General features: G+C 42.1%; 2 long non-coding RNA genes across 2 annotated transcripts; one reads left to right on the top strand and one right to left on the bottom strand.

The window, feature by feature from the left end:
• Positions 1 to 1,485: 1,485 nt before the first annotated feature.
• On the bottom strand, positions 1,486 to 3,156 carry LOC125482778. Its single transcript, XR_007261750.1, has 2 exons — positions 2,956 to 3,156; positions 1,486 to 1,900 (listed from the first exon to the last, which is right to left on the bottom strand). It is a non-coding gene; the product is annotated as an uncharacterized LOC125482778 (long non-coding RNA).
• Positions 3,157 to 3,455: 299 nt separating this feature from the next.
• LOC125482777 lies at positions 3,456 to 9,222 on the top strand. The gene is made up of 3 exons (XR_007261749.1): positions 3,456 to 3,714; positions 5,638 to 5,714; positions 9,101 to 9,222. It is a non-coding gene; the product is annotated as an uncharacterized LOC125482777 (long non-coding RNA).
• The last annotated feature ends 1,862 nt before the right edge of the window (positions 9,223 to 11,084 follow it).

Below are 11,084 nucleotides of genomic sequence, written 5' to 3'. Positions count from 1 at the left end.
TTACAACATTTAAAAGATATTTGGATAAGTACATGAATAAGAAATGTTTTTATGGGATTTAGGCCAAGTGTAAAGAAGTGGAACTAGTTTAGTTTGGGATTATGTTTGGCATGGACTGGTTGAACTGAAGGGTCTGTTTCCATGCTGCATGACTCTATGACTCTATAACTAGCTGATGGCACCTCTGGGAAGTTCTCAGACTGGCACTGAGTAGAGGTACCGCATTGCCTAAACTTTCAGCAGAGGAATTATAGAACAGACCATGGGGATCCCTGAAGATGAGGTTCTGATGCCTGAACTAGTTTGGGAATGCCATGCTGTATGGCCCAGACAGACGTCCCACATCACAGTGGGCTCCTCCAAAATCTCCATAGTCACCAAAAGGTGGAAAACTGTTGGCAGAGGAAGACAGGCAGGAGTCAGAGAAAACCTCTGAGGAGGAGGATGAGGGCAAGGACTTTGAGATGGTGTAGGATGACCATCAAAGAAAGGAAAAAGAGCAATAGTTCACCAAGTAGGAGAGGCCAGAGATAATGTTATAGCCATCCACCTCCAGGATAACAAATGTGCATTGAGAATTTTTCTGTTCTTATTAATATTTTATTTGTGTAGTTGGCTGTCAGCTCTCTGCTTTCTCTGTGCTAAATCCCTCAGGGATTGTATAGTTTTTTCTGTTTGATTTATCATTGCAACAAAACATTGACTTTTCCTCTCAAATGTGGTTCTGATTTTCTCACCACTGGAAGGTAAAGTGAGTGAGAAGGCTTTACTGTGGGCTAATGGCAGTGCTAAAGCAGCTGTGATTTGCTGGCCACTTCCATCAGCCCATGCTCCTGGATGATGACACTTTCACCAAAGACACATGAGTCTCATCAGTGAGTCCTTTTCCTGGTGAATAATACCCACATCCTTAGACTGATTCTTATATCCTCAGTACTCCAAGTGCTGCAAAATGCAATGAACCTTCACTGTGTTCTTGCAATGTTGAATATTTCCATTAACAATGCTGTGGGCTATGAGGCATGCATCTATGCCCTCAATCCATCTCCACACTTACAGAAAGTTAGTATGCGACTTGATAGATTTCAATGTTGTTTACATGGTTTTGAGAAACTCGGGCATGGAGCAGAACCTTACCTCCTGCAGCCAGGACATACTGAACAAATTCCACCATTACATTCATATGACGTGTGGGCGCACAGTCTACCAACTGGACATTCCAGGTCCTGGTTCCTCATCTAAATCTTATCATTAACCTCAATATCCCCATGATTCACCTGTGGTGCTTGGACTGTGGTCTCCAGTTGAATGGTATTTGGTTTCCTGATGAATTAGCTGAGCTTTAGTTCCTCACCCCACTGATTGACAGATGTCCAAGGGCATAGTTGAAATGCAGCACCTCCTTTTATTGGCTGAAGATGCTCCATATCTTATTCTTTGAAGAATGTTATCATGTCCCATGGGACAATAAGAACACACCAGATATTAGAACAGTGCAAGTGAACACATTTTTTATGAACAAATATATGTTTGCAAAAGTACAGATTATCTAAACTGATTGAACTCCGATGTCACAAAGGTGCCGTTAGAATGTTTTTCTTCTCTTCTCTGTCCCGCTGCATCTAGATAATGGCCTGGTATCTCTCACTGAGTGGGAGGAAGCCTGCTTGCTGATTCATCCATTCTAGTGACTGTGTGGGATGTCCTCTTGGGACTCTGAGCCTCCTGGATTCTAACTGCTGAGAGAAGCAGACAGGGTCTCCTTGGCTGAGGTGATGGAATCACTGGCATGGGGGAAGTGCAGGGGTAGGGTTCCTGCCCAGGCTCCTGGGAGGAAGCTGCCAGGGTATCTGTCTGGTTCTCTCCCTCACTGTGGCCACCTGCTGGCAGTACCCTGATCCTTGAGAAGAAACACATCTGGAGTCAGTGCCAGTTACTGAGCCCATTTCCCTGGTATAGTTATAAAAGATAACTCTTTTTATTCTGTTCAGCTCTGTATCCCTTTCAAAAAAAAGTTACTTGCTCTCCAATCCTCCAGCAAAACCACTCACACCAGTAATTTCTAGTGAATGTAATTTCTAGTGAATTCAATATTTCTCCCAGATTTTACTCAAGCTTTTTGGCTTTATCCCATCAGGTGCTGACACCTTGGGCTGAATCTTTTGGAATTTTTTTTTGCTGGGTCTGAGTTGGGTTCTGCTGGGTCTGAGTTGGGTTGAGTTTTTGGAGGGTTGTTCACTCTGAGGCCTAAAGAGTTCTCTCACTGTACCGCATTTATTATCTCCTGTGCCCTATAGCATCCCTTACATCCCCAATTCCTGCCCCACCTTGAGATACATTGTTCCCTTCATCACTATTAACTAATATCCCAGTATTCACTGCTTTTCCTTGCTCCCATACCACCTTTAAAAGCCGTTTATGCACCTGGGCAAGCTCTGTCAATCCAGAAGCAGTCCTGCACAGTTTCTGACACTTACCCCTGATGACATGGAAAACAGGGGCAAATTGACACCCCACTATGTAGGCAGGGACTGGGAGATCCTGCTGGACAAAGTAATGTAGAGGGAGGATTTCCTCTGCCCCTATGGCCTGCAGTAAAGTCCACAACACCAGGCCATGCCAGCCTGCTCTGAAGTTACCACCTGGGTTAAAGCAGTCTTAGACATCTGGAGGAATGCAAACACTGCAGGAAGGAGGTCATTGACCTTCTCCTCTCTGCAAGTGTAAGTGGTACCATCTTTACTCTGATACTTCATATTCACTCTATCTCTGCTGCAATACCTACCTTACAGCAAGGCTTATGCTCTAACACTCTCAGTAATACCTGCAACATCTTCCCTCACCCAATGCCACCCCCCATACCACTAACCTCACATGTCCTTTGCACTGCCTACTCACTGTCTCTGCTTATCTTCTGACCCGCACCAAAACTAACAGCTCTGCCACTTTCATCACCTTCAATACTTGCCCCTCTCTCATACCAGGCCCTAAGAATAGGGCAGAGAGAGACAAGACAGGTCAACATCCAGCTTCATGTGGAGAGCATTCTGGCTCTTACTGTCCTGAGCAGTTTGACTGATTGTTTACAAACCCCTGGGCTGCTGCTGTAGGCCCTCACTTACTGCGCCGAGAATCTCTGAGTGACAGCTATCCCACTTGACATGACTGAATTTCACTGGCTAACATGACAGGTTTCCTTCTTTTGTAATTACGTAAACAGCAAGGCCAGACATAAGCCCGATGAGTCAGCTATCTCTCACTGAGGGGGACATGCAAAATGATAATGCAAGGCAGGGAGGCTGTGAGCGTACAGATAGGCTCAGAGTGAGTGAGTGTGTGTGATAACAGTGAGTGTGGAGTCCGGAGATACAGCCTGGTGCACACCCTGAGCTGGGGGGAGGGGGTTGGGTGTCCCTGAGTACACAGTGCCCTTGCTGCAGCGTTACGATGAGAGTTACTGGGGCAACCCAAGGCACAGAAACATCCTGTAAGTGGATGGGAGATGGCCTTGAGGTTTCACAGAGGCTGGTACATGATCTAATGTCTGTGGAACTGGGGTGCTTGTGGCCAGTGCCCATGAGATGTTGGTGCCCAGTGTCCAACATAGAAGCCAGCGAGAACCTGCCAGGTCCCCACCCTGACTCCGTGTCAAGGTTTCCCAACATCTAACCTGTTTTGTGAATTTGGTAAGATGGAAAGTCGAACATTAATGAGGTGAGTTGGACCGTGAACAAAATGTTTTCCAAACTTTAATCACAAACAATTGGCAACTAGCTTCTGCCACATGACAATCTCAACTCACCATTTATGTAAAGTGTAAACGTTGGTCCAAGGTTGGCCTTGACTGACTTCTCACCTTATTCAGTTACAAATCTCACCGTAGACTTCATTGTCCAGACCCCTGTAACAGTCCACCCTGGATCCTTTTTTTTTAAATGCTATTCAATTGCTCATTATACCTTTAAATTTACTTGAAGCGCATTCAGAATTTATCTCAACCCAGTTCTGTTTCTCACACTGATCATGGAGTTAAGGACAGATAGGGTTTATAAATTTTGGTCTTTCAGGATAGCAAGGCAAACACAAGGGAAGAGTTCACATTGTACATACCTCTTTTTGAAAGATTTTAATTAGAAGAATTTTCAATAATTTTGTTACATTCCATTCTTAAACAACTCACAAACTATATGATAAAACATAAAAGCAAAATACTGTGGATACCAGAAGTCTGAAATATAAACAGGAAGTACTCAATGAATGGCAGGACACTAGGACGCTCAAAGGAACAAAGATACCTTGGGGTGTTTGTCCACAGATCCTTGAAGGTGGCAGAATGGGTTAATAGGGTACTTAAGGTGGCATATGGGACATTTACCTTTATCAGCCATGGCATAGATTATAAAAGTAAGAGGCTATGCTGGAGCTGTTCAGGACTTTGGTTAGGTAACAGCTGGAATACTGTGTACAGTTCTGGTCACTGCACTGTAGGAAGGATGTATTTGCACTGGAGGGGATACGGGGGAGATTCATCAGGATGGTGCCTGAGATGGAACATTTAATCAATGAAGAGAGGCTGGATAAGCTGGGGTGTTTTCTTTGGAGGAGAGAAGGTTGAGGAGGTCCCATTAAAGGTGTATAAGATTATGAGGGCATGGACAGAATAGATAGAAAGCAGCTGTTTCCTTTGGTGGAAGGGTCAATGAAAAGGGGGCATAATTTTAAAGGGAAAGGAAGGTTAGAGGGGATTTAAGGGAAAACTTTTGCACCCAGAGGTTAGTGGGAGTTTGGAATGCACTGCCTGGGAGGGTATTTAAGGCAGGTAACCTCATAACCTTCAAAAAAAGTAATTGGATGAAGAATTGAAATGTCATAACATTCAAAGCTTTGGGTCTGGTGCAGGGAAATGGGATTACTTAGGTAGCAGTACGTTTTTGGCATTACAGACTTGATGGGGTGAAGGTTATCTTCTGTACTATATGATTCTATAAGTTTATGACGTGCTTGAGAAATGCAGCAGGTCTGGCAGCATCTGTGGGGAGAGGAACAGAGTTAACGTTTCAAATCGCATGTGAGTCCTCTTCAGAAAAAATCCACTATCTGTTTTGAATCTGAATGCTTCTACTGACATTATTTATGGATTAGAATGTAATTCTTTGATTTAAAAATGAAACTGTTTGAGTCATTAAATGTAAGCCTTTGCCTCTAATTTTAACAAAAATGCAAATCTGTTTAATCCAAAGCTAATAAAATTGTCAAGCAATGAAATTTTAATCCTCTTATGTTACAAAATCTGGATGGTGACTGAACTGAATTCAACATTAATGTGACTTCGGTAATAGTTATAAATTGATTTTTGTTTGAGTAATGTGAAGATACAGCTAGCCTACTTGCATCTGAATATTATATAAACAGTAGTATCTTTGTTACAAAGCACAAATTCCTGATGAAGGGCACTTGTCTTCAAGCAGACATAGTTAGGCAGTAAAATTCGTATTATTTACATTAGTTACCACACTATTCTATTTATAGATTCCTAAAAAATTTCTTAGATCTTATTATCATATATTAACTTTGGTATAAAAACTTAACATATATGGGAAAGTGTAAATGCCTAATGATTACCCTCAATTGTTTCAGGGTTGTTCAACAAAAACATTACCTTAAAAGGTAAATTCAATCCGCTAACTGACCAGCTTTAAAAAAACACAGACCATGTGAGTATGAACACAAAAGTTACTGGTGTCTGTATTATTGAGCAGACAAAGCAGTCACTGTACAAACAAACTATATTGAAGAGAAGAGCATCAGATATTGGCTCAAGTGTTTCCTTGTTACGTCTGCAATAGTAAAACTTGTATTTTTTTCAGACAAAATTATAGAGCGAATGTTCCGTTATTTTTATTACTCTTAACTGGACAGCCCTGTGCAATTGACTTTTGGCAGACGCAAAACCTCAATGGTTTCGGTCACAGTGTCCGCTCCTGCAGAAGGTCGGCATGTGGGAAGACGAGATGTTGGGGGAAGGGGAGTTGGACACTGGCTACACCAAATTGCTATATGTGACAAAATTATTGCAAGAGTTTATTCAATTGTGAATAATCATTTGTTGCATCAATCAGAGAGCAGAGACTACAATTATCCTGTGGGATCCACGGTAAAATTAGGAACAATAGATTTTAAAATGCAAACAGATTGTACAGATTATGTTTTCAAGTAACAAATATTTTGTGGTTCTGCTGATTCTACCTGCTTCAAAACCAATCAAAAATAATAAATCTTTTGAACAGACTTGGCAATGTTGGACCTGGTACATGAATTATCTAGAATTAGTTTGAGTCACATTGATCCAAAACTCTGAATCAAAGCCACTGCTAAACTCCACAACTGTGTGTTGGTTTGATCTACGTATAAATGTGCTTCACTTTTCAGTGTGTAGTGAGGAAACACATAACTCGGTTCTCTCTATTCATGACAGGCGTCACTTTCTGTACAGACTGCAATATGGTTAGTTACAGGAAGAAATTGCTGAACTTCTTTCTGGATAAATGTTTAATTTAATATCAGTTTTTGTTTTATTTTCAACCATCACCAAAACCTTGTATTGCCAGTGAATAATGAAATAGTAATTCAAACTCCCAAGTGCTTCATAACAAAAGCAAAAGCTTAATGAAGATCTCGCTAAGTTATCATTACAGATTCTTTATGCTTACTCACTAACCGAGGGCACCTCAATACGCTTCCCCACCTACACTAGCACTAAAGGCTGCCCATCCACTTCCATCTCAGCCAATCACCCTTTCTCTCTTTCCAGGAGAAAACCGCCCATAACGGGCTAAGAGATCCAAGGTGGCTAATGGGGGGGGTGGGGCGGGTGGGGGGTGCGGTCTGACACTTGGCCCCTCATCCCCTGTGAAAAAAGAATCTGGGATCTTACTGACAAAGACTGGGACTCGCTGTGTGCAGCCTAGGGCACTTTGGTAGGTGTTTAGAACTTTGACAAATAGGGTGAATTTTTCTAGGTTACAAAACATTGCATGTGCATCACAGCCATTACTGACACGGCTTCCTGATGCTGCATGATGTCAAGGGTGATTAGGGCCAGGATTTGAACTCCACACACTAGGTCAATGCATATTTTTCACTCAGCATGTAGTTCTTGCAGGGGTCTTGAGCTTCTTTGCGTAGGTTTCATTGTCATGGTATTGTAATTTGAAGGGCCTCACATCAGTTGAAACTGCAGCATTCTCCATTACAGAACAAAGAATGGACTCTGCCCACCCTTGGCATGGTGGCAGCCAGTGCACCACTTGTAATTGGCAGTACGTTAGGAGGAACAAGCAGTCGCATGTCATGGTGTGAATCACAAGCTCAACTTCCCAAATGTACACATTCCCTTTCCATCAACCCCATAGGCTTCAAATATCTCCACATTCCCACCTGACCCATTGATCTAAATCTTCATCTCCCCAGTTTAACAAATCCAACCTCTCTAACCGGTTCCAGGAATATTGAGTCAACATTCCAGATTGAATTGTGCACTGTCTCTCCATTAAAGCCAGGGTGCTGCCTGACAGTTAATAATATAGGCCCCTTAGATAAAGATAAACTATTTCCACTGGCTAAGGCTTCTAGAACTAGGGCCATAGTCTGAGAACGAGGGTCAAACTGTTCAGCAGAGATGTTAGGAAGCATTTCGACACACAAAGGTTGGGGTGTCTCACTGCTGTTGAACATCTCTTAAGGTTATTGAAAATGTTAGCTGGAGATTGAGCCCAAAAATGGAAGTGCTAACATCAAATCAGCCTTACACGCTGGATGGATGCATGATCTGTCCAGGCTTCATTCTCACTGCACATGCTGTTAACTCCATTGCTAGTGGATAGCAAGAAGCTTTTTCCCAGAATGGGGGACTCAATTACTAGGGGTCACGATTTCAAGGTGAGAAGGGAAAAGTTTAAGGGAGATATGTGTGGAAAGTTCTTTACGCAGAGGGTGGTGGGTGCCTGGAACGCGTTGCCAGCGGAGGTGGTAGAGGCGGGCACGATAGCGTCATTTAAGATGTATCTAGACAGATACATAAATGGGCAGGGAGCAGAGGGATACAGATCCTTGGAAAATAGGCGACAGGTTTAGATAGAGGATCTGGATCGGCGCAGGCTTGGAGGGCCGAAGGGCCTGTTCCTGTGCTGTAATTTTCTTTGTTCTTTGTTCTTTGTAACCCCTCAATAGCACAGCTATGCTGGGAGTGTGCACATGCAATGTGGATGACATTTTACCAAATGATGCATACAGCACTAAAACCTGGGCACTGTCCTGTGAATGTTGGATATAAATCTTGATTGATAGATATTGTTAGTCGGTGAGAGATTGGAGTTTGGTAGACTGTGCATCATGTAAGGATGATGGTGGACCAATGCAATATGACATTTGAAGGTACCTTCACCAACCTTTACCCGACAGATGAGTGATTTGTACAACACCAGATCTATAACCTTCGGAATAGACTTATGACTTTGACTACCATCTGGTTCCATTGCCTCTTCCAAACCTGGCTGGATGCCCTCCTGTCAATAGGTGACATCAGTTCTGCATTCCACATGCTGCAGCAAAGCATCCCTTACTATATCAGAAAACCTTAAAGCCTACTTTCTATCATGAGTCTCTTTATTGAGTGCTTCCCATGTATAAGTCACATTGAAAATTACTTTTAGCACCTGCTCTGACCAGTATGTGCTTCCCTTTCATAAAGGTGCTAGCTTTTCACGATATTGCATTCCTTGCCTGGGCAAGTTACACACTTGGTGCTGGTTACACACTCGAACAGTTATGAAGTAACATGTGGGCGTGGGGTAATCCCATACCCCTGTCCCAACACTGGTTTTGGACCCTGTTCAAATCTTTTAACATTAGTAGACAAAAATCAGCCCTTTGCCAATCAAGGGCCACCCCTGTAGCAATGCTTGTTTCACATTTGTAGTGTAAATGAATTTCCAATTATATAGTATAAATCACAAATAATTCTATTGTGTGGCAGCCAAACCTTAGCAGAAATGGAGCAAAGAATTCATGACATCTGTTTTAAAATTGACAACATTTGCAGTGTTCTTCTAAAACACACTGAGCTTCTGTCTGGGGAGGTGACTGAGAAACATACTCCAGGTTCATAAAGCCTGGCAACACATCACACATTGGGTGATCCATTCCCAGGACCCAGGAGAAGGTGAGTAAGAGGCAGACATTGTGTGCTTATTTTTATATTTCCATTATAAATTCCTAGTTCCACATTTGTAATGGAAACTGCCTGTGTAAACTTGACATACTAATTACGCTGTCCTGTTTGTGCTGGCCTGCAGTTCTTCCAGGGGAGGCAGGGAGGGTGTTACTGCTACATGATGAGTTTACGTCGACAATTTCCATTCTAGAAATGGACATTAGAGTTTATAATATGCACAACTGAAAGAAAGCACACACAGATATAAAGGAAAATGTTTCCTTCCAAATCCCTACCAACTTGGAACTCCCAGCATTGACGTCACCAAGAATGCCAAAGGTCACTCCTTCCCTGCTGGCTACAAACAACAAGTAGCATGTGCAGAGGGCCTGGGTCTCTGGCAGGTTTTCCTTCTTTCTGTACAGTTGTTGATACTTTAGGGGCCATAATAGTAGCTGTTAGCAGCCCTACCTCCACCCAGATAATTTCCAAAGATTTATATAGTTGGTATTGATTAGTGAAGGAGGCCAAGAGCCAGCCACAATGAGGGGATGTAAAGTTAAGATTATGAAAGTTTAAATACATTGAAAAATGTTCATTTTATTTAAAGTTTCATTACAGTTTACAATGAATGGTTGTAGGCCTTTGCGTTGTGCATTGACTTTTCTCACAGTAATAGTTGAAACCCATGTAAAAGCCAATAAACCTAAACCTAATTCTAAACTTAATTCTAATTCTAAAAAGCCAAGCTTGCTATCAACCATCCCTTTGTCTGCTTACTCTTTATTCCTCTCTCTCTTTCCCTTACTCTGAGCTCCATTTCCACCAATCTGTTCACTCCTTTCCCCTTATCCTCCCAAACCCTGTAATAACTATAAACACCACCTTTTCCTAGTGACAGTCAGTTCTGAGGAAGGGTCACTGGATTCAAAACATTAACTCTGTTTCTCTCTCTCCAAATGGTACTAGACCCCTTGAGTTTGTCCAGCAATTTCTGTTTCTATTTGTTTTAGCTCTCCAGCAAACACAGTTCTTTGTTTTATATTATAACAGAATAAAATATTTGTTTGCCAGCAATCAGGAAGACTACAACACTGCAGTATTTGCTAAGATGACTTTGGGCTGATAGCCCTAAACTACAATCAGCTGAAATATTTGTGTAGCTGGCACAGTTCAAAAACTGCACTAAAATCCTAAACCACAACCAGATGACTGAGAAACATTTGACCATGATGAGTCCTTGTTTCCTGGGAAGCAATGAAGAACAGACGTTACCTGGAAATTAGCAGTTATATAAACTTTCTTAGAAACAGACAATGATGTAAAGTGTTTTTGGGCATTAAAAAGCCTAAATTAATTCCACTTCATTTACTTATCACCCTCATATGTAAGAAATCAGTTACACAGCCTTAAAAAGCAAGATAAATATTGAATACACACAGTGGACTTTTAAATTGGCTGAATTAGTTCCAATATTTCTCTCAATAAAGATACGACAATTGAAACTGGTTGTGCATATGCAATGAATTCAGATCCAGGAAGATTAGAGTCAGTGTATAATTGGAGGGATGGGAAAATGTCTCACTTCACAAACACCATCCCAAAGAGGTGAACCTTCTCTCTCTCGGCACCTTCAGGGCCTTTTTACAGTTTCAAAATCAAACTGCTGACCTCACAGGTTATGACAGCATTTCTTTGATGGCAGCATATTCTGAAGAATTTGGGTCGAAGAGGTACTTTGATGAAGTGCGTTAAAGAAATGAAACGTAAATATGGAATATAAATATTTAACATGGTGCCTGGACAGCTGAAGAAGACAAGGTCATGCTCCCCTCCAGCTCCACCACACCCGGCACTTTTCCCTGCAACCGCA

Source organism: Rhincodon typus, chromosome 3 (assembly GCF_021869965.1).
Source record: "Rhincodon typus isolate 14 chromosome 3, sRhiTyp1.1, whole genome shotgun sequence".
Classification (NCBI taxonomy): domain Eukaryota; kingdom Metazoa; phylum Chordata; class Chondrichthyes; order Orectolobiformes; family Rhincodontidae; genus Rhincodon; species Rhincodon typus.
This window is presented reverse-complemented; position numbering and strand designations above follow the sequence as displayed.